The sequence below is a fragment of the Quercus robur genome, chromosome 8 (genome assembly GCF_932294415.1).
Source record: "Quercus robur chromosome 8, dhQueRobu3.1, whole genome shotgun sequence".
Taxonomy (NCBI): Eukaryota; Viridiplantae; Streptophyta; class Magnoliopsida; order Fagales; family Fagaceae; genus Quercus; species Quercus robur.
The window spans coordinates 24,801,342-24,825,641 of NC_065541.1; the positions used below are offsets into that span (position 1 = coordinate 24,801,342).

The 24,300-nt window shown below is 39.4% G+C and overlaps 1 long non-coding RNA gene across 2 annotated transcripts; it reads right to left on the reverse strand.

Moving 5' to 3' along the window:
* Window positions 1-5,409: 5,409 nt before the first annotated feature.
* Window positions 5,410-10,184, reverse strand: LOC126695072 (uncharacterized). 2 transcript variants are annotated; one of them, XR_007645964.1, is made up of 8 exons: window positions 10,023-10,184; window positions 9,198-9,246; window positions 9,012-9,104; window positions 8,391-8,436; window positions 6,367-6,456; window positions 6,157-6,257; window positions 5,831-5,944; window positions 5,410-5,675 (listed from the first exon to the last, which is right to left on the reverse strand). It is a non-coding gene; the product is annotated as an uncharacterized LOC126695072 (long non-coding RNA). The 2 variants fall into 2 exon arrangements; XR_007645963.1 differs by lacking the exon at window positions 9,012-9,104.
* Window positions 10,185-24,300: the final 14,116 nt, after the last annotated feature.

Below are 24,300 nucleotides of genomic sequence, written 5' to 3' on the forward strand. Positions count from 1 at the left end.
GTCGGCCAATACACCCAGACCAGACAAAGGGAGTTAAGGGTTAAAACAGTAAAATCGGGTCACGACAGGCACTATAAAAGGAGGGTCTTACCGTGAACAAAAGGGGGGAGAGACAACGGAACTTTGACTAAGAAATAGAAAACCTAAAAGAAATAGCAAAGAAAACGAAGTGAGAAGAAAAGAAAGAATTAGTGAGAATTAGTGAGAATTAGAAAGGTGGGTATGCACCGGTAGATTAGTCCCTTCTCTCCCTCATGAAATCCAGCCCTCTATAAGAAAACTCGAGAGTACTTACGCAGAAAACCACTTAGACCCATTTCCCTCAGGGTGGTTAACCTCTACGGCAGGACTCTTTCTTGAGAGATTGACTGCTTTGAGGAGGAACGTACTCCCCTTTGTGGTTCTGCTCCTGCGGATTGAATTTTCCAGTCGATTTCCTCTAATATTCCGACTAACCCATGCTTATAAACAAATAGTATTGTTATTATAATTGATTTTAAGGGCTATTTGGTCAATTCCCCATTAAAGTGGCTAGATATTTTCTGTTTATTTTATTATTATTATGTCTGCCTGTCACGATTTGTCTGAAACAGTTTTGCCTGCCGTGAACACGTTCCTGGTAGATTTGACCTAATTTGCGCACAAGCCGGACCAACTTAAGTTGAAGTTGGGCCGGTCCCGACTCTCTTATCTAGAAAACTTGGGCTTAGTGCAGCAGGAGGCAGCCAACACCACTAGCACAGCCCACCCCCTTACACTGGTATATCTTTTCGAATTTCCTAGTCCTTAGTTATGGTTCCCCTTGTTACTCTGTTTTTTGTTCACAGCAAGGTTCTCTTTTTATACTGCCTACCGTGATCGGATTTTACTGTTTTAGCCCTTAACCTCCTTTATCTGGTTTGGGTGTACTGGCCGACCACCACTGGTCCGTTTGTGTGCCACCCCCCATCACTAGACAAAGAAGGGTATTTTGTTCGTTTGTCTGCCGTGGCACCCTTTCCTGCTATGGTCTGGGTTCTTTCTCTTTCCTTATCCCTTATAGCATGCACCTAGTGGTTCCAACTTAGCTTGCTTCTTTTGGGTAGTATGTCATCCCAACAGAACACTTCCCCCAAAAGAGCTTGAGCCGGAACCTCAAAAATAGATTTTTCCCTTCTTCCCACCACCAAACCATGCCCTCTTACCTCTGACCCACAACCTCACCATGCCCTGCATTGGCTGGGTACAGGCTGGTGGTGCCTGGGCCTTGCGCGTGCCTCCCTTCCATGTGTGTCCAAAATCTGCCTGCTGGTCATTTGCCTGCCGTGGTCTGGAGGCTTGCCTGCATAATCTGCCGTCCGTTCTTTTTGACCTTTTATGTGAACTACTTTTCGATTCCCCGCTCCCCTTAGGAGTTGGGCTTTATTTGATACTGGGCCTTACATTTCTTTCGGCCCATTTCTTAATTACCCTCATTTCCTGCCATATTACTCTGTCATTCCTGTTGTAATAACTCAATCCTGCTGGGCCTCTTTAGGCCAGCCGTTTACTCTTTCCCCTAGTGGCTTGGTATGGCCATTGGTTTTCCTACTTATGGGCTCCTATGTCCCTTTTGTCTTTCTCTTGGGCATTCTTGGCCCATTTGCTTTCTTTGGGCTTTCTTGGCCCTTTTACTAACTCTGCATTCCCATGGGCTTTTACAAACTTCATTGGGCTTCCTTGGCCCAATTACCTTATTCTCATCCTTGGGGTTCATGGGCCGTCATTGACCCCTTACTTTCTTTGTTTGCATTATTTTGGGTTTGCGGTTGTCATTTTTTACTTTTCTATATCATATACTGCCCATGGGTATGCTATTTCTCTCTTTCTGGGCTCCTTTAAGCCTACTTGCCTCTTCAAGGCCCATTTATTTATTTCATGGGCTTGTGATCCATTATTTTTGCCGCTTGAGCCTAATGGTTTTGCTATCTGTTTGCCAATTCTTTGCTGCCCTTATTGTTGGGCTTTCTTCTTTCTATTTGGATTCTCAAAAATGACTCTCAACAACAATAAAATAACATATTAATGAAAAAAAAAAAAATACAAGAACAGAAAAATAATTAATGTAATATACCTAATATTTCTCCAACAAAAACGGGTGGGAGCGAGCTTAAAATTTTCTGACGCACTGCAAGAGAATTTGAATTGTGTTTGTCTATTGTAAGAGTTTATATATATATATATATATATATATGTATATATATATGTGTGTGTGTGTGTGAGAGAGAGAGAGAGAGAGAGAGAGAGAGAGAGAGAGAGAGAGAGAGAGAGAGAGAGAGAGCGCTAAGTATAAGTCGGTTTGGAGGAATACAGAATACTAGCTGAATTAGGAACAAAGGCTTGCCGACTTACAAAGGATAGTCCGAGTCAGGTTCTGATCTCGAGCCCAATACCAGAGTGAGTCACCTCTCTCTTCTTCTCTATAGCTTTTTAACTATAATAATTTATGCACAAATATCAATGATAATTACAAAAATGAAATTTTTTGTAGTTTATATCTTCTTCCAACAAAGCCAATTTGTGCACCAGTTGGAGAATGACCGTATGGAAATTATTTGTTGTGTTTTTACGTGAGTTATGTTAGTGATTGCATAATTTGTGATGAATTACTGATTGTCACATAACCTTCAGAGATTACTTATCTTGATGATATTTGCTAGAAGGCCCATTTGCAGAATGTGGCTCTGCATGGCTTTGCATTGCTGTGACACAAACACAAGGAGGCCTTTTTCATCTTTCATGTGTGCCAATTTCTTATTGTGCCCATTTGCTTTGGTTATGAAATAATAAGATACTGTGTAAATTAAATGAGGTAGAAATTTGGGAATTCTACTGCGAAGTCATTGCAAATCCCCTCAATCATACTGTTATTTTTTTTTTTTCGAGAAATACAGGATATCTAAGTACATAAGTAAGAGATTTATTCATTGTAAGAAAAATGAAAGAAAAAAAAAATGTGAACAGCTAGCGATTGGATTGAAGAATAATGAATATTGAGTCTCAAACATTAATTTGATTGAAGAAAGAGAATTCTTGGTTCAATTCTCAATGGTAAAAAAATGATCAATCAACTTTTATTGGCCTAACTCATAGTGATCATTTATGAAGAGGAAAAAATTAGAGATGACGGATTGACTTAGATGGACCTGACGATGTTAGACGAGTGGGCTTGTGGTAAACAGATCATATATGAACGGGCATAGAGTGGATGGATCAAACGACCATGTGCCATCCAACTTGTCTTTATGTGGTTTCCAAGAAACTCTAAATGGAAAATACTTGCAACACACGATTAGCCCTAGTTCATAGAGTCCCAACTTGAATAAAATTCTAACACGAGGAAAGTTCTGGAATATACGCACATTAATGAGGATATTCTCCATAAGGAAAAGACTTGTTACGCAAGTAAAGGAGTCTGGCTCTACGCGACTATAAAAACCCAAAGACCCTTAAGTAAAAGGTTCGCATAATTCACCCCAGCTCTGACACTCTAGAGTTGTGAAAACATTCTAACTTGACTTTTGCAGGTATTTGGCCGGCACCACACTGGTGCTCTCTGTTTGGTCCTTTCTTATTATTGTGCAGGTGTTATTGCGAGCGTGCGAGAATTGTGTAGCTCATTGGTGATTTTTTTGGCATCATCAATTTACAATAAATGACCCTAAATGTTAAATGATTGAACAACTGGGAGTAATTCACTTGCAATGCTTAGTTGAAAACTATGGTGTGGGGTGGTTGATTGAGTTACAAAGCATAGTTCGTGGTGGTCCTGGTGGAGAGGTAGCATGGTTGCTCACGTAGACGGAGTTGTTGAGTAGAGACTAGAGGATTATTTATCATTTAAAAAAAAAAAAATTTAATGGAATCCCCAACTTCAAAAGAGATTGACACTGACACATGAACCAATTCTATTACTCCACTTGATGGTGCAAGGGAAGATGACGAACACAGGGACCAACTTGAGATGCAACATATTTTAGGGATGAATTTAAAATTAGTTAGGGTAATTAAATTTTAAAGGATGAAACACCAATTGATTAGGTTTTGGTCTAATGTTTTCGTACTATGGTCTTTCTTAGAGTTACCTGGATAACTAGACGCGCTTGGTACTGCATCAAGGATTAGACAACCGATTTTGTGGCGCACCTTGTAATCGGAAGAACTTGAAAATTGGGTCAAAATGGCCAAATGGCCATAAAATTCTAACTATGCAATTAGTAGTTCTGGTTTTCAAACTATATTTTTTACTAGCATTTCGAGTCTACGAGACTCGATTTAGGGTCTATAAATTGAGTTTTTGAGACTTGATTTTCATGGGTTGTTCACGTCTAATGTGACACTTTTTCCACGTGGCATCTACATGGAAATCGAGTTTCTAAGACTCGATTTACATTTAAAAAGAAAACAAAAAAAACCACAAGGACAACAGGAAAAGAAAACCACAACAACAGAAAATATGTGTTCATTAGAGAAGAAAGAAAAAAAAAAAAAAAAAAACCCAGAGAAGAATGTGTTCATCAGAGAAGAAAGAAAAAAAAAAAACCCAAGAACAGTCGCACTGCGACCTGGGTCGCGCGCGGCTTGGGTTGCCGGCTTGGATCTGGCGCGGCCTGGATTGAGCTGATCTCCATTTCTTCTTCTTCTTCTTCTTCTCTTTCTTTCTTTTTTTTCTTTCTTTCCGCGCTTTTTTCGCTGTTTCTGCATTTTGGGTCATTAATAATATTATTTTTGGGTTAGAAATCGAGTCTTAGAGACTCGATTTCCATGTAGACGCCACCTGGAAAAAGTGCCACATCAGACGTGAACAACCCATGAAAATCGAGTCCCAAAAACTCGATTTATAGACCCTAAATCGAGTCTCTTAGACTCGAGATGCTAATAAAAAATATAGTTTGGAAACCAGAACTACTAACTACATAGTTAGAATTTTATGGCCATTTGGCCATTTTGGCCTAAAAATTGATAACCCTAACTTCCCAAGAGAACCGAAATATCAACAGGCACTACAACAAATTTGACTTTTTTCAAGGGTCAAAACCCTTAAAAAAAGTATTAAACACCCTTGAAAAAATTTATTTTAAGAGTCCAATTGACCCTTGATAACCTTCGAAATATATACCGTCGAAAAAGAAATTTTAACGGCCTTCATGGCCCTTAAAATAAGTGCTCTAATCTTATTTTGAGGGTCAAAAGACCCTTAAATAACCTTTTACCAAGGTTTAAAAAAATTATATCTACAACCCTTGATAAATATGGTTATTTAAGGGGTGTCTTGACCCTCAAAACAAGATTTTATTTTATTAAAAAGAAAAACACAATCATGCACAAATATATATATATATATATATACACACAAAAATTCATAATTGTATGAATTTATGATACCAAAAGTCAGATTAACCCATCAATATTTATATGATCTAATTCAATAGTCAACAGGGGCAAGAGTTTTAAATTGTAAAAACAAGGTTCTTTGCACAATCTGACATGATAGTAGGTGAATAGAACAAATCCTAATACATCATATATAAGGCCAAAGGTAATGAAAGGAAATAAAAATCGGTTACATGCACAGCTTTATATACGTGTCCCTTCCCAAATTCTAAATTCTTCACATGTTTCCTTATATTAGCAACCCAAATTAACAGCAAAGCCACCTGAAAAAAACAAAAATGGAAATTTCACAATCAGACTAAAGGAACAGAATATCACAACATTGAACTTTCAATAGAAAAACAAAAAAAAGACAGAAATTAAGGGTTACAGTAAACACATAATGAATCTATCTAAAAACTTCTTCATGGGCAGGTACCTCATGATCATCCAAAAGCCGAAGGGAACCAGATTCGCGATTCAAAAGGTCAACAACAGTCTCATTTTAGATCTCTAAAGCAGAAACCCTCACAACAAAATCCCTCTCCTGGTGCTGCGAGATTGAAATAATTTTACACAAGGGGGAACAGATATAAACTCAACTTGAAAAATCATAAGATAGTACAAGATTATACATAATAGTAAGCTATGAGATTTAACATGCATGTTTGTCCTTCAGAAGATAGTATGTTTCAGCTTGATTTACAAGTGTGTAATTATTTATGATATTTTTCAATGAAAAGGGGGGGTCCTAGAAGAACTTACATTTCTGATATGTTCATAGATATCCTTAATAGCATTTTCTGTGATTCCTCTCATGGTATAAGTCTTGCCATTGCTAGTCTGCCCATATGCGAAAATTGTTGCTGCAAAAAAAGGTGGGGAAGTACTTAGAATCGGCCAAAAGAACCAGTTATCACTCGAGAAACATAATTAAAATTACAAGTTGCATGCTAAAAATAAGCTGCAGCTAACCATTAATTCCAGTAAGTGCAGATAGAGCCACATCCTTAGCACCTTCTTCATAAACCTTCTGAGCCGAGCACGTAGGACTAAAAACTTTATCTGTCACATTTGAATAACAGAAAGCAAACAAAAATCCCATTTCATTTATCAATCCCCCAATAAATAAATAAGCAAAACACTCGTTATTGTACATCGTCTATACACATCCTTTCATGTGTTAAGTGTGGACATACTTAAAAAACGTGGACAACGCGTTTGAAATTATGGACACTTGTGTGTACAAAAGTGTACATTAACGTGAACATTTAAAAAAAATTAGTCAATTTAGATATAACAACATATATATATATATATTCCAAGGTGAACACTTGTAAATCAAGCTGAAACATACTTTCTTCTGAAGGACAAACATGCATGTTAAATCTCATAGCTTACTATTATGTATAATCTTGTACTATCTTATGATTTTTCAACCACTAAGGCATTTAATATGAAGTAACTTCACAATGAAAGACAGTTTTGTATACTTGTAATCTAGAAAAAGTTTCTGCTCGTTATCTCCTAGTTTCAGAAAAAAGTTAGCTGCATCATCATTAGGCTTTTCAGGAGTACTGTCACCACTGGAATCTCCAGCTACACAACTGGCTGCATTAAAGGCTGCACAATAATCTTCTACCATCTCACTCAAGTCATCCCCGTCTGACTCATCATCACTATCCAAACTATCACATGTTTGAAAATGTCTCTCCTCACCATGTCTAAACCAATGAGTATAACTTGGGAGAATACCAATAGTAAGCAAATCAGCCTCAACATCATCTCTGGTCTTTGCAAAGTAGTTATTGCATTTCTTACACGGACAATAAATTTTATCCCCCATTATTGTATGCTCAAACGCAAAATCAAGGAAGTCTTTAATTCCTTGTCTATACTCAAGAAGAGCTCTATTCCTGAGCTTTACCCAATTCCGTTCCATCTAAAGTTGGATTAATTTTTTTTTTTAAATCTTCAATGAGGGACACACCTTAAGTTGTCCTCAACCGGAAAAGAGTACTAAATCTAGTGGAAAAGCCTACATAAAAGAATATTTCAATGTAGATTTTGAGACATTATATAAATCCAGTAGACATTATATTTCAAAGTACTTGATGATCTTAAGTTCTAAGGATATGATACAAGAGGAACCAGAAACAATCTACCAACCCACTGTTTCTATGACTAGAAACAGTTTTTTTTTTTTTTTTTTTTTTTGGTGAAAAATTTATTTGGCCATTTAGAAAGTGTATTTACTATTTAGTGCATATACGTGTTAATGCAGCAAATCAGAAACTCATTGGCAAGCTGAGCAGAAACTTTTCAAGAAGTGATTGCTAAGAACTGTCAGAAACTAGACAACAAGAACAGCCCAAAAATAGTATAAGTAAATATCAAATAATGGGAGATCAAGGGGATTCTAACAACAAACATCCAAAGTGCATTCATTTACTTGTGTAGAAGCCCACAGTCATGTCCTAAAACAGGTATTTATGAACAAAATGAGAAAGAAAAAAAAGAAACAGAGGCTTGGGAACTTGGCATGTACCCTATCCAACCAGACAAATAAGCTCATACAACAAACTAATCCAACGTATATGTTTGCATTGATTCAGAAATAGGGCCAAAATTCTAAGAAATTTGAAAACTAGACAAAAACAAGATGGTTAATATTTGAGGCACCAACTTAGTTGCATTAATCATTATTTAATATAATTTCTCAGCACTCTGCAGCTTTTATTTATCAATCTCAATACACCTAAAACGATTTCCAAATTTAGATTTTGACTTCATTCATTTTGCACTGGAAATACATTCCCAATAGAAGAAAAGTTATGTTGCATCAACACATCTTATAAACAAACACAAGCTAATATTCAGTCTCTACTCTATCATCACCAAGAACTTTATCAACTAATATTTTTCCAATGATTAAAACCTTATGTCAGCAAGAACTCAGATTGTCAAATTGATCATTTTAAATTGTTGGGATAACTCACCTGCCCAAAAAATGCACTGATAGAAGTTGTAGCAAGTCCAAGTAAGCTGCAAAAGAAGAAATAATAGAATCTAGTCAACTGCCAAAAGAGCGAACAAAAAGGTAACAGTCTAATGCTTTCAGTAAGTAAAGGTAACACATAATGAATTCACCCAACTATTATTAAAAGAGTGATAAGCATCCATAATATTAAGTGGAAAGACGATCCGCTGTCTAACCCACTCTGTAGACTTATTCAGTCCATTCTACAGCACAATCATAATTTCAGGAAGGTAAAAGAGACATTTTATATGAGACAATAACAGTGTCCTATTTCCTACTTCAAATAGGACACTCTACTGCAATCTATAAGTGAATTTGGCTAGAAGCAACCATAGCAATAGCACATAGCAATCTCTCTAGTAAATTTACAATTAATGAAAAGTGAGAACAATAGTTTATCAAGACTATCCACTATCATGTCAGGAATACAACTATCTTATGCACATAAAAGCAAGCAGACTCACCATACAACAGAAAAAAAAAAAAAAAAATTGATAAAAAGGCATGCTATTTATATAGCTTTGCTGTTGCACTTTTTACTTAACCCAAAATAAATAAATAAATAAAGGAGAATTGTTACCTTTTTGCTATATTTAAAATCATTTGGGAAGAAAATGCAGAGGCAGGTTGAAAGAACAGGGAGCCTTAACCAATAGAAACAACTTATTGGGGCCTAATAAATGACAAGAAAAAATATAGATCTTTTATTTTTGCTAAGTAAAAAAGAAATGAGGATTAGCAAGACAAAACTCATTCAATTAACTACCTGGATTGGAACCAGATCTAGCACCCTTTGAGATCAGCGTCCGAATAGCCTGTCAAACAAAAATATTTATAATTCTATTGGAGCCCATCCTTTTCAACCATAAAATATGAACCAAAGCACTGGAGAAAAATAAATAAACAAGAAATAAAACTAAATTTGCCTTAACCATTCTGTTATCTAAACAAAAACCTGTGTCCATTCCAAATTACCATCAAAAGAAAAACCGATAGCATTTCAATAAACCCATCATCCCAAACACAATGTTTAAAATAGTAAATTACGAATTAAGGTCCTCTGAGTCTCCAAAGTTTTAGGGTAACTCCACTCTGGAATTGTTAAAATACTACTATTTCACTATAAACCCAAGTAAGCTTTAAGCACTACTAATATTCCTCTACTACTAAACACAAATTCCCAATAGCTAACAATGATACCCAGTAGATCCGTACATTTCAAAGTCAACACTCACCACCAAAGCCAACAAGTTGGACGATGCAGATTGAAATAAACACACACACACACACACACGGAGAGAAAGAAAACTAAATTTGAATACACAAACACAATAAATCAAGTCTTAGAGAGTGTCTAAAAAAACTCAATCAATATTTGTATGAAAACTGTAAAGGAAACAGAGATTATGATTTGAAATCAAATAATGAAATTGCAAAGGTCGAACAATTAGAAATCGAAATAGGGAAATCGATGATGAGCTCAGTTTTCTGAGAAATGTGAAATGAAAATCATGGGGAAATCAATGAAAAAGTGTGGGTAAACCAAAAAAACAAAAAAATCAAAGACGAAATTAGGGTTTGTGATTCGTACCTAACCGGAGCTGAGAAACACAACGCCAAGAGAGAGGAAGAGTCACAAAATTGAGATCGTACCTAATCGGAGCTGTGCGATTACGTACCCAATCGATGATCGTCGAGCTCTATGAGATCTCCATGATCGTCGAGCTCGATGAGATCTCCATGCGCTCTGTGAGATCTCCATGCGCTCTGTGAGATTTCTCAGTTTCAGGCTTTCAACGAAAGATCTGTGTTTCTTGGTTATGTTTGGGCTATATTTATAAATTTTGTTGGGCTTTTTCAAGGGATGACAATTTTGTTGTGGGTTTTTTTCAAGGGCTGAAAAATTTGTAATTTTTTATCAAGGGCTGTGGGCTGAAAAAACTGACGCGTTTTTTTTTTTCCACATCTATTTCAAGGGTGTTTTAATTTATTTTGAAGGTCTAAATAACTTTTGAAATAAAGTTAAGTAATATATCCTACCGCATTTGTATTTATAGGTTGTATCGACAGATTTTAGTAAACCCTTGATAAAAGAGGGTTGAAATAACTGAACTTTGTTGTAGTGAGGAGAATGGAAAAATTTGAGTTCTAGTGTTTATGTATATATATAGGAGGCAACTAAAATTAACTAGTTGATATCATCATATTTCTTATTTGCTTTTAATATTGGTAATTGCTGTATTGCAAACTTACTAACTAGGATCTTAGGGACTACCTTTAAGAAATTCTGCCTTGCTTGAGGGAATATGTGTGGGCAAAGGTATAGACTTGGGTCTGTTTGGATATCGCTTATTTTATTGAAAACTGAAAACAATAAAAAAGTTACTGTTCACGCGTTTGGCACTGTTCATAAACTTAAAATCACTATTCATGGACAATGAACCGTGCTAGACGCGTGTCCAGGAAAAAAAAAAAAAAAAAGGCAAAAAACACAACGCAAGAAACGCAATAGCCAAACGCCACCCTTGTAAGCCCCTGAATTTTTTTTTTTTGGGTGGGGTAAGCCCCTGAATGAAATCTTACAATTTGGGTATCCTAAATCAAATATGATTTGCGATATTACAAGCAGCCAATAAAGTTGAGTTATAGGAAAAGTGCCACTGTACGTAATTTTGATACACATTTGCGCTGCATGCCACAAATTTTACGTTACAATTTTCTTTTTTCTTATTTAAAGCTATGCACATATAACATGATGCTACTCTTCATGATTTTTTTTTTCTCTTATTCAACCATCAGAGATCAATCGTTATCACATATTAGACTTATTACCACTTTACTAATTATCAATATATATATATGCCACCACATTAATTCACAATAACAATAAAATAACATATATTAATGAAAAAAGAAAAAGAAAAGGTAATATACCTAATATTTCTCCAACAAAAACAGGTAGGTGCGAGCTTACTGCAGCCTAAAAATTTTCTCACGCACAGTAAGAGAATTTTCAGTCTTTTCTATGTGGTGCCTTGTGTTTCTCAATTAGTTGTCTTAATAAGAGCTTATATATATGTTTGCCAAATCTAACTATAAGTCGGTTGGAAACTTGGAAGTACTACCTGAATTCGGAAAAGGGCTTGTCGGCTTATATGTATGGGGCACAACGCTTCCATTTTTTTTTTTTTTCAAATTTCAAGACACCAACACATTGTAATTTTCAAGACACAAGCACATTGTAATTTCTCAAAAGTTCCAAATATTTATATATATATATATAAAATCAGTTAAAACTCCTTACTGCAAAAATTGTACAGTTTGAAACTCTAATTCTTTTTTTTTTTGTTTTTTTGGGTAGAAACGGAGACTTTATTTCTTTAATAAATATTGTTCATACAACAATAGTTAAAGTCGGCCGTCGGGTACAGCATCTATTAGTCCCTAGGCCTAGCACGTCCCTTATATAACATGAGTACACAAAAGTAGGGTAGACGTCATACATTATCAAAACTTGCTATTGGTGGTTTCCCCATTTCGCAAGTCCATCGGCGCACTCCCGAATCTCCCAATCCTGCGCCATAAGGCTCCTGCAATCACATAATAAAGGAAACACATTAGGAGGGAAAATAAGATTCTCATCAGTTAACCAATCTACGACTATCATAGAATCTACTTCAAGGTGGATAGATTTAAATCCCAAATCCCAAGCCAATTGAAGTCCCTGTCGAATTGTGCCCAGTTCTGCAGCATTATTGGACGTAATGCCCAGATTCAAAGAAAAACCCGAAATCCATTTTCCTGAACTATCTCATAAAAGGCCTCCAGCTCTTGCCCTTCCTGGATTTCCTAAAGCGCTTCCATCTATATTAAGTTTAATAAAAGGGCCAATCAGCACAGTCCATATAACAGGGTGATATACTGTACCTAGGACAGTTTTTTCGGGGCCTACCAAATAATAAAATTCAATAGTTGCCTAAAATGTTTTATAAACAAGTCTATTCTGGGAGCTCGATTGATTGTGGAATATACGCTCATTGCGTGCTAGCCATAGATTCCAACACAAAATAGGAAAATAGATCTTCCAGGGAAGGTTTAGGGGCAAGATAACAGCATTACCCATTGAATTGGTCTTTAACCATGTTTGTAATGGCAGTTGGAAAAAATTAAGGGATAGGATACTCGGTGAATGAACCCAGACCTCCTTAGCCCATGGGCGAGCTCAAGATGTGGAGTGTTGTTTCAGGAGAGTTGCATTAAGGACATTGGTCACTTATATATGGTTGAGAAAAAGCAGGATATTGTCTAGTAGGAATCCTATTTCGCATGGCTTTCCAGATGAAAAATTGAATCTTTTTAGGGCACAAAAGCTTCCAAATCCAATTCCACAGAGGTTTATCATTGGGCACTTTCTTGCTTTGGAAAATGTATTGCAAGGCTGGCTTGACCGTACAAATACCATTGTTGTGGGGCCACACCAACGCATCAGGGATGCTCGTGACCTGGAGCATAGGTATACCTTGGATAATCTGCTCTAAGTGTTTTGGGAGAGGAACTTGAAGACAGTCAAACATCTAGGTATGATTATGATGCATAGATGCTACTAAACGTTGTTCTTCATTTGGCGAAATTGGCCAAGCAAGGCGACTTTGGAAGGTACCCCCTGAAAGCCAATTATCCTGCCAAACAAGAAAGGTCTGTCCATCGCCTACAATCCATTGCATCCCACTATGGAGCTGTTGCATGCCCTCATGCAGAGCAGTCCAATTATGTGAGCTGCAGGGATTACAGACGCTTTCAAAAAAACTCGTGGTTGAGAAGTATTTGTCTTTTATAACTTGTGTCCAAAGCATAGTAGGATTCTCTTGAAGGCGCAAGGCTTGGTGCATTAGGATTGCCAGATTCATATGACGTGTTGTTCGTAGTCTCAGCCCTCCGGCCTCTTTAGGAGTCGTTACGTTGTCCCAACTCACTGTGTGATGTTTTCGCTATTGATTCGCATCTCCCCATAAGAATCTGCAGCTAAGTCTATCAAGAGTCCTACTCACTTTTTTGGGAAGCATAGTGGTTTGCATGGCATAGAGAGGGATAGATGCCACCGAAGATTTAATTAATGTGGCCTAACTAGCCATGGTGAGGTACTTAGCTTGCCATCCTTCAAGGCGCTTCTTGATTTTGTCTATTAAATATTGGCAAGCGGTGGCCGTACGTCATGTGGAAAATATAGGGGTCCTTAGGTAGGTATCGATCTGGGTCGTGGTAGGTATATCAAATATGCCAGCAAGAAGGGTTTTTATTCTCCTGGGGGTGGTGGGAGAAAACCAGATACAAGACTTATGAATGCTAATAATTTGGCCCGAAGCATGGTAGAATTTTTGCAAAAGACCCTAGAGGTTCTGACAGTTACTGACTTTAGCTTTGGTGAACAAAAATATATTGTCGGCGAAAAAAAGATGGGATATACGAACTTGCCCTCGAAATCCTATAGGGTGAACTCTCTTGTCTCGAACTGCCTCTTCCAAGAGTCTAGAAAGGCGTTCCAAACAAAGAATAAAGAGATATGGGGATAAGGGGTCCCCCTGACGCACTCCCCTGCTCGGACTCACTTCCGGCAAAGGCACTCCATTCCACTGAATATGGTATTTTGTTGATCTGATCATGTTCATGATTAATTTAATCAAACCCGATGGAACTTGAAAAAATTCTAAAGATTTCTGGATAAAAGTCCACTTTAACTTATCATAAGCTTTCTCAAGATCTAAATTTGAGAGCTACGTACCTAACTTGTCCCCGTTTTCGCACTAGAGTGCATATAATTTCCTATGCAAGGATAATATATATTATCACTAGTTTGGTGGCCTGGCACAAATCCTACTTGGCACAGATTGATAATCGTAGCAATAAAAGGCTTAAGCCGATGCAAGATAATACGAGAGACAACTTTATAGAGAGAATTACATAAGCTAATCAGTTGGAATTGAGTGATCATATCCGGGGAAGCTACTTTTGGTATCAAAATGAGATTCGTAACACCCCAATCTGGTGCGAGAACTTGATTTTCAAAAATCTTTTGAATGACCTGAATCACACTAGGACTAATAATGTGCCAATTCTTTTGAAAGAAAATGGCGTGGTAACCATTCGGCTCTGGAGCTTTCAACGGATGAAGGGCTAGGACATTCTTAGTAATTTCATCAGCCAAAGGGATAGCCAAGAGCAAGTGGTCTTGACTCGGAAAGGGACTGTTGGGTATCCGGGTTTGACCTAGACTAACAGATGATCGCGGATGAGACACCGTGGATGTAAAGAGACTTTTAAATGCATGGTTTATATGATTATTTAACGCGTCTCTTGAGAGCCAGAGGCCAGTTTCATCTTTTAGGGTAACAATCTAGGATTGGCTTCTGCGTTGTAGAGTTTTTAAGTGAAAAAACTTGGTATTTGTGTCTCCATGGTTTAACCATATGATACGAGATTTTAATTGCTAGAACAAATACTCTTGATGTAGAGTATGGTTGTATTCTTGGATCAGCTGTTGCTTCAGGGAATAAAGGAAAGCAGATGGTTTCCTAGCTAGGGCAATCTGGATGCCTCAAAGCCTAGCTACCAGACGGTTCTTACTTTGGAATAAGTTTCCGAAGTGGACTTTGTTAATATGACTCGTAAGGAAAGTTAGACGTTAGTGAAAGCGAGAGACATAGACGAAGAGGATGACGGAAAAGCTTTTGAGGCAACTTAACTGTCTTTTACGAGAGTAGAAAAAGATGGGTCCATGAGCCACATTTGTTCAAACTTAAAACTTAAAAGGCTTCTGAACTTTGCCTATCTTAGGGTCAGTATCTACCAAAATAGGACAATGATCCGATTTAATACGAGGTAAGTGATTTATTTCTGTCTTTGAAAACTGGAATTTCCATTCTGCATTGCCTAGCCCCCTATCCAAACGTTCTTTAATATTCCAATGCCAAACCGGATTTTTATTAGGCCAAGTAAACCTAGGTCCCAGGAAACCTAAATCTAGAAGGCCATATTGGTCAACACACTCCCTAAAGGCAGCTATCCTATTTCTATTTAAAGGCAAGCCCCCCATTTTATCAGTTTCATCTAGCATGTCATTAAAACCACCTAGCAAGATCCAAGGTAAATCAACCGATATAGCAAGATTTTTTAAATGATTCCACAAAATTTTCCGCTTACTAAAACAAGGCGAGGCATAAATAGCTGTTAAGAAAAAAGGGTGGTACCTTAACCAACGCGTGGATACTGTAGTCACTCGTAGTGAGAATTTCCACTCGGAATTGGCTACACTCATTCCACAGCATCCAAATATCACCCGAGAAGCCAACTAGATCAACTCTCCGAGAGTGGGAATAGGGGAGGTTATCAATGACTACCTGTGCCCGCTTTTCAGCAATGCGGGGTTCAACTATGATCAAGATTTGGGGACGATGCCTACGGTATATCTCGTGTGCGTGGTTCCTAAAAGCAAGACTTCTTGCTCCTTGACAATTCCATGCTATTAGCTTCATTGAGGAACAGTTAGGGTTTAGGTAATCATTGGGGACCCCCACGGTCCTCGGAGTCCTCACTGTTGACCGAATACTGCATTGATGCCTCGTTGTCGTTGTCTTTATCCGGTACATTGGCTCTAGCTCTCCTAGCCTTGCCCAATGCATGACGGACATGATGTATGGTAGGCTTGGGTTGGAGAACATGACGATGTACAGCTTTTGCTCCTACTTCCTTAGCACAATGTTTATTTTGCTTAAATCGAGAAAGTGAAAAATGGCTACGGGCTGTCGTTCCAGAGACTCCACAGTCCACACTGGCTGAGCTCTCCTGGACATTCCTTTGTCGAACTGGTGGTGCTGCATGGGATGCCATCGGGGCTCGGTATGGATGTACTGCATGCCTCACCCAGATGTGGCTCCTGTCCAACCACCGAGGATTGTTTTGTAGTGGTGGTTCGAGATGGAGTGGCAGACTTGGTGACTGGGTGATCGGGTTCCATGCTATCGTTGCCCGTGTGTGCACCGGAATGCACACATAACTCATGTTCTCGTTGGTATTGTGTTCGAGGGATAACCAGCCCTAGAGTTGCTCGAGGTTGTTCATCTCCACTATTGGGTCATGAGGAACTTGGTTTTGCATGTGCATGGGAGTTTGGGTTAAGTGACTCGGGTTGCCTGGATGGAGGGGAGTGAATTGGAGGTCTGGATCCGTGGGTGTTTGGGTGGACGAATGTTGGTTCGAAGAAGGGGCCGTTTGGGCTGGTGGGTACTCTGTTTTGGCGCAGGTAAAACAAAGGGATATTTACCCCTTGGGTTGGCACTTGGTGAACCCAGACGTGGCACTATCTCACGGCTTGAAGTGCCCCCATCCATGCATGCATCTTGCATGTTATCCAAGTTACTCCCAGGTGGCATCAATAAATTTTCATTTTCACTACTTGATGCCACCTTGGCTGAGATTGGAGCATGCGTTGTCATGGTATCGGAAGCCTCATAGAGCAACACGGTGAAATTACGTGCCCGTTTGCTTTGGACGTTTTGTTGCTGAAGTGCGTCTGCGTTTTGGGCATGGGACCCATGCTACAGTAACACAGTAAACGCGTCCCCTTTTTTTTTTGTTTTTTTTTGTTTTCTCGCGTTTCACTACTGTTCAGCCGTATATGTTGACTTTTCAACTGTGAACAGTGCATTTGTGCACTGTTCACGGACCCACAAATTCCACTTTTCACAATTTTTTTATTAAAAATGAGTCCCACGGTACTATTCACACATTTAAAAAATATTTTGCTACAGTGTTTTCAGTTTCAGTTTTCAGTTTCAGCAAAAATAAGCTCAATCCAAACGGACCCTACATGACTCATTTTTAAATTGTCCACGTTGCATACTCGGTGGAGAGAGGTCACGTGTACGTGGACGAGTGCGCTGAGTGTCAGCGTATGTGGGTCATGCACGTGGTTTATGCATGTGGATAGTTTTCCATGGAGTTTGGGAAGTGTCTAGCACTACCTTCCCTCCGTCCGTCCCATTTGAATTTGGTATGGGCAACAACGACCCCTCCCTCCCCGTGGCCTCCGAACAGTGTGTTTCTTTGTGTCCTATATGCCTACAAGTATAGCGGATGATGTTGAGATTGTCAGTTGATTAGGTTCGTCCGGATAGGTCAGCACATGCTTCGTCTTTGTTCCTGCAAGGTTAAGAATAGAATTCTCTTTGAGTGGTCACCGGTGTGATGCCAGCCATAGAGTCTTCGATGATAAAGTCAGTGAATGAAATTGGCAGAAAGGGTTGTAAGAGCTAGATTGAATGGTAAAATTATCATTATTTTTGTGTGTATGTACCTTGTTTAGTTCTAAAGTGCATATATATATATATATATATATATCTTTTTCTTCTAGCCGTTGTACCCTATTTATGGTGGCATAAGTGCCTCTTTTGTAACGTCTTTGGGCTCATTCAATGTGGGCTTTGATGGGTCTCCCAACAGTCTTCTTGCTGATTCGTAACCGTTCGAGATATTGAATGCTCTCTTTATGGCTTCTCTTCCATCGTCCATGTTGAGTCTGGGTGGATGATGGTATCTGATGGGTTTGTCTGGACAATGGCATTTATTGGGCTTATGAGCTGCCCCTCCCCCCCAATTCTGTGGTCGTCCTTACATGTAATGACGACCACAAGAATATGGAAGGTTTTTTGTTTAGATGTGACCCTTAGGATTCCGTTCCATTCGCATTTAATGCGTAATGGCGGTGCCATGCGTGGTGTGCTCCTAGTGGTAGATGCATTTGTTTGGTTTGAGGGGCTTTTGGTTTTCCTGTTGGTTTTTAATTTTCTAGGCTCGGTTTTTTAAAAACTCTTTGCTTTCTTCTCCACCTTCTCACTTCTTGCCATTTTCGCACCTTTTTCTAAGCTTCCCAACCTTTGGTGTAATTTTATTTTATTTTATTTTATTTATTTATTTTTCAGAGCTTGGATTTCTGAGCATTGGAGTTTTTGAGGTACGATTTTCTCTCCCTTTCCTTTTTCCTTTCTATAGCAACATTCTTTTGCCTTTTCTCATTCTGTTTAGAAATCCGTTCCTTCTTTTCTTTAGTTTCCATGCTTGGGAGTTCTGAAATTAGGCAACTCTGTCCCTCTGTTTTGTTTCTCTTTGCGTGCTTAGGGGCGTCTTTAGGTTCTTTCCATACCTATTGCCCTCCAATTGAAGAGTTCATATTTGGGGGCAACAGTTTGGGTTTGGTACTGACCGATTTGTATCCTTTATTGCGTCAGTTTGTAAATTGGTTTGAGGAGTCGGTGGGTAACCAAGGAGTCATGTCTGAGGTGAGGTCTAGTGAACTGGAGACTAGTTTTTTGTCTAGCGACAAACCTGTTGAGGCGGAGGTGAATACTGCTGCTTCTGGCTGAAGAAAGGTTAGGGCTTTCCATGCCCTTGGGGAGGTGTGTGCTCTGGACTCTGACACCCTCTCTAGGTTTAGGGATAGGTTCCAATTTCCCAAGAGGGTTAGAATTCGTCTTCCCCACGAAGAGGAAAAGGCTGGTCATTTCTCGCCCAGGGAAGTGTGCTTTTATGAAGATACTTTCCATTGTGGTCTTAGATTTCCCGTCCACCCCTTCATCATGGAGCTCCTGAATCATTTCAACATTGCTCTTAGGCAACTTATTCTGAACTCGTGGAGAATCGTAATTAGTTGTATGGAAATATGGATGGTCATTACTGAAGGGGACATGATTAGGGTGGACGAATTCATATACTTGTATCATTTAAAGGAGTCAAAGGAGTACAGGTACTACGAACTTGTGCCTTGGGTCAGGAAGGCTAGGATCATTACTGATCTACCATCGTCCTTCTAATACTAGAAATCGAGGTTCTCGTGTCTGGGGATGGATGGGAGACTCATTCTGAAAAATTTTGGGGCGAAGTTCCTAGGTTGCTTCGTCGTTGGAGAGTCTCGAGTCTAGGTGTGTCGTCTTTCAGCAAGTCCTTTTTCCTTCTTCTTTTTCTTTGGTTTGTTACTAACCTTTCTATTTGTTGCGTCTGTGCAGTTAAGAAGTGTCCAAAGCTTAAGAGCAAGTACAAGGAGTGCGTCAAAGCTGCTACTAAATATGTTAAAACGATTGATGAATTTGACGACCTGGTCGATCCTAGAACTTTGGCTTGTCACTGCCTTGGTCTAAAGCCTTCCTCTTTTGTTCTACGTGCTATTGAAATTGAAGAAAAGAGTAAGTGTTTGTTTGGTTCGCCTAGAGAAAACCCTTCATTCCTTTTTTTTTTTTTTTTTTTTTTTTAACAAAAAATGTTTCTCTTTTATAGAGATTACAACGAAGTTCAACTAAGAGATGTACGTACACTAAGATGAGGGCCAAAAAGAATGAGCCTCTCTCGAACATCGGGAAAATGGTGGTACGGGTGGTTGAGAAGGGAACTCTCGTCACCCTCGTTGTTTCCGTCCCTAAGGCCACGAGGGTTGCGTCTCCTGCTGCCTCTGTGGAAGAAATCACCCTTCGTCCTAAGAGGCAGCGTGTGGCGGACAAGGGCAAGGAGAAGGCTGACTCACGGTCGTCTAGTGTTTGGGATAACGCCGGCCTGGCTCTAATGAGGGCGCATGATGCTTTTATTGCTGACAATCTCAAGGTACTCTCGGGTATACACTCCAATGAGATCGTGGGTCATCATATCCACAAGCTCGTCTAGGTGATGTACTTGTATTACTCATTTTTTCCTTTTCTGATCTTGCGCATGGGTCTGAAGATTTGGTGTTTTACATAATCTCCTTTTCAGGTGCTGGGAGAGATGATCCACATCATGTTGGAGTACTTGAGTCATGAGGCAAAGGCGACGTCAGTAGGGTCCAAAGTGGAGGCTTTAGAGGTAGAGAATGCTAAGTTAAGGAGGGAACTTATTTCCGCCATGGACGAAGCTAATATCGCCAAGGAGAAGGCTAAGGCTTTGGCCAACGACTTGAGGGCTGAGAAGTAGTTGACTATGAAGAAGGACGAGCAACTCCAAGTTGTGAATCAGAGAATCAAGACCAATGTTGCCAAGGCCGTTCAACAAACTGAGGAGTACAACACTGTTCTTTTCAATTGGTATTACAAAGGTTTTGAACTCCTCCGACAATATCTCATCAAGCACCCTACTAGCGTGGACTTGGAGGGTCTGGACCTCGAGGAGGTGGACAAAGAGATGGAGATGGACGAGGCTTCTCAGTTTGCAGCTGTTGCTCCTGAAGGGAATGCTCCAGAGAGCACTCCTAATGACGTGGCTGGTGGTGACGAGGCTGCTACTTAAAAAATCTATCTAGTATATTTTTTGTTTTTATTTTGTTTTTGGGTGCCCAGTGTGTTTTTTGGGCTTTACATTCTACTTTCAAGACAATGCATTTTGCCCAGTGTTTTTTGGGCTTAAATTACTGCTTTCAAGATAATGTCCTTTGCCCAGTGTTTTTGGCCTTCAATAGCTGATCATGGAAAAAATATGTTTATGCTATGGTTTATTTTCATACCTTTGATGGTTCTTCTTCTATTCTTTTTATGGTCGTCATGTTGACATTCTTGGTGATTTGCATGTGACTTGCGTTTTTGCGAGAATCCTCATCTGCTTTTGTTCATGACTTGTATCCGTCTAAGGAATTTTAGCTCTTATTCCTTTTTAGGTGATTTATATCCATTTGAGGAATCTTATCACTTTGGCTTCGTCAGTGATTTACATCCGTTTAAGGGAATTTTATCACTTAGCCATTTTTAGGTGATTTACATCCATTTAAGGAATCTTATCACTTTGGTTTTGTCAGTGATTTACATCCGTCTAAGGGAATTTTATCACTTAGCCATTTTTGGGTGACTTACATCCACTTAAGGAATTTTATTACTTTGGCTTCATCAGTGATTTACATCCATTTAAGGAATCTTATCACTTAGCCATTTTAGGTGATTTACATCCATTTTAGGAATCTTATCACTTTGGCTTTGTCAGTGATTTACATCCGTCTAAGGGAATTTTATCACTTAGCCATTTTTAGGTGATTTACATCCACTTAAGGAACCTTATCACTTGGGCTTCGTCAGTGATTTACATCCATTTAAGGAATCTTATCAGCCTTTTTAGGTGATTTACATCCACTTAAGGAATCTTATCACTTTGGCTACTTTCAGTGCTCTATACTTGCATACAATCCGTTGGAATATTGGCTGAATGGTACTTTTATTGATTTATTTCAAATGAAGATGTTATTTTCATGAATACAATGGTACTTTACATCTATTGATGATATTTCTTCAAATGCTCCATGTTCCATGGCCGGGGTAACTTCTTCTCATCCATTGTCTCAAGGTGGTAGCTGCCTTGTGTCGAGTAGTGGATGACCTTATAGGGTCCTTCCCAAGTAGGTCCAAGCTTTCCTTGGGTTGGATCCTTGGTTGCTGGTGTAACTCTGCGCAAGATGAGGTCTTCTATATTGAGTCTTTTGAGCTTCACTCTTTTGTTGTAGTACTCTGCCATTTTCTGCTGATATCTTGCCATATTCTGGGATGCTTCATCTCTTACTTCGTCCAAATAGTCTAGGTTGACTCTCAATTGATTGTCATTACTTTCTTTGTTGAAGGCCTTTCTTCTCATGCTGGTGACTTCTACTTCGATTGGAATCACTGCCTCTATGCCGTAAGTAAGTTTGAAGGGCGTCTCTCCTATCGGGGTCCTCGATGTAGTTCTGTATGCCCATAAGACATTAGGCAGCTCCTCCAGCCACACGCCCTTCGCTTCCTCTAGCCTAACTTTGATGATCTTCAGCAATGTTTGATTTGTCACTTCTGTCTGACTGTTGGCTTGAGGGTGCCCTGGAGATGAGAATTTGTTCTTGATTCCCAGTCTTGAGCAAAAGTTCTTGAAGTCTTGACTGTCGAATTGTCATCCATGATTTGATATTATCATCCGTGGCATCTTGAACCTGCAAACTATATTCTTCCACACGAAGTTCTGGATCTTCACTTCTGTGATAATTGGTAGTGCTTTTGCTTTGACCCATTTAGTAAAATAGTCAATTGCGACTAATAGGAATTTAACCTGTCTCTTATCTTGGGGTAGTGGGCCCATGATGTTAATCCCCTACTGGGTGAATGGCCACGGGGAGGTTATGGGCGTCAACTTCTCTCTTGGGATACGCTGAACATTCCCAAACCTTTGACACTTGTTGCATTGTTCAACGAACTCCTTTGCGTCTCTCTGCATGGTAGGTCAGAAATAACCTGTTCTAACGATCTTACTTACCAGGGATCTTAGGCCTGCATGGTCTCTACATACTTCTTCGTGAATCTCCTCTAGGATGTACTAAGCTTCACTTTCTTTGATACACTTTAAGTAAGGCATAGAGAACCCCATTTTGTACAGGGCATCGTTCAGGATGGTGAACCTGGCTACTCACTTCTTGACTTTCTTGGCCTTTTCGACATCTACTGGAAGTCATCCGTCTCGGAGGAAAGACAAGATTGGGGTCATCTAGCGGTTTTCGCTTTGAACTATGAAAGTGTGAAATTCTTCAATGCTGGGACACTTTTGGACTTCCATCTTCAAGTCTATGATCGTCGACCCCACTTCTGACGACGCCTGCTTTTATATATTGGCTCCTGGGGACCTGTACAAACTCTACCTGATCAAATTCTTGGGCCAGATGGTTTATCAGCCTAAGGTATTTCTGTGTCCTATCCTCCTTTGCCTCGTATTCCTCTTTTATCTGCCCTACAACTGGCTTAGAATCACTCTGGAAGGGCAGGTTTTTGGCTCCCAATGCCTTTCTGATCCTTAATCCCATCAGTATTGCCTCGTATTTCGCCTCATTTTTTTGGTGGCGGGGAACTAAAGTTGAACTCCATATCTAAGCGTATCTCCTTCGGGAGTAATGATGATAACTCTTACTCCGCCTCTTTTACGGGCTAACGACCCATTGGCCCTGATCGTCCATCTCTCTGCCTCGTCCTGTGCTCTTTCTTAGTCAGGGGTTGTGAACTTGGTGACAAAGTCGGCTAACGCTTGTGCCTTAATTGCTGGCAAAGTTTGATTGCCCATTGCACCATTCTTCCTGCATCTTCGGGCTTGTTCATCGACTTCCTTATGGGCTGATCTGTCATTACTAGAATAGTATTTGCCTGGAAGTAGGGGCGCAGCTTACGAGAGGCTACAATCAGGGCGAATGCAACCTTTTCGATCCGTGGGTATTTTGCCCTAGCTCCTTGGAATGCTTGACTGACATAGTAGACCGGGAGCTATGTTGCATTCTCTTCTCAAATCAAGGCTGTACTCACGGCTATAGTTGATACTGCTAAATACAGTTATAGGTTTTCTCCTTCTTTTGATTGGCTCAAGAGTGGTGGATTGCTCAGGTAGTGTTTCAGCTCCTGGAAGGCCTTCTTTCACTCCTCTATCCAGGTCAAAGCTTGTTTCAGAGTCTTGAAGAAGGGTAACACTTGTCTATCACTTTAGAGAAGAACTTGTTGAGTGCTGCAATCCTCCCTGTTAATTTTTGAACTTCTTTCACCATTCTTGGCAATGTCATCTTTAATATGGCTCACACCTTTTCTGGGTTAGCTTCTATTCCCCTCTGGGACATCATAAACCCTAGGAACTTCCCATATGTAACCTCGAATGTGCACTTGCTGGGATTCAACTTTATCTAGTATTGTCTGAGCATAGTGAAGGTCTCCTTAAGGTCGTCCAAGTGTGCAGATTCTTCCTTACTATTGACGAGCATGTCATCCATGTATACCTCTATGTTTCTTCTGATCTGCTTACTGAACATTTTGTTGACTAATCTCTGGTAGGTCGCTCTTGCATTTTTCAGTCCGAAGGACATAACCTTATAGTAGTAC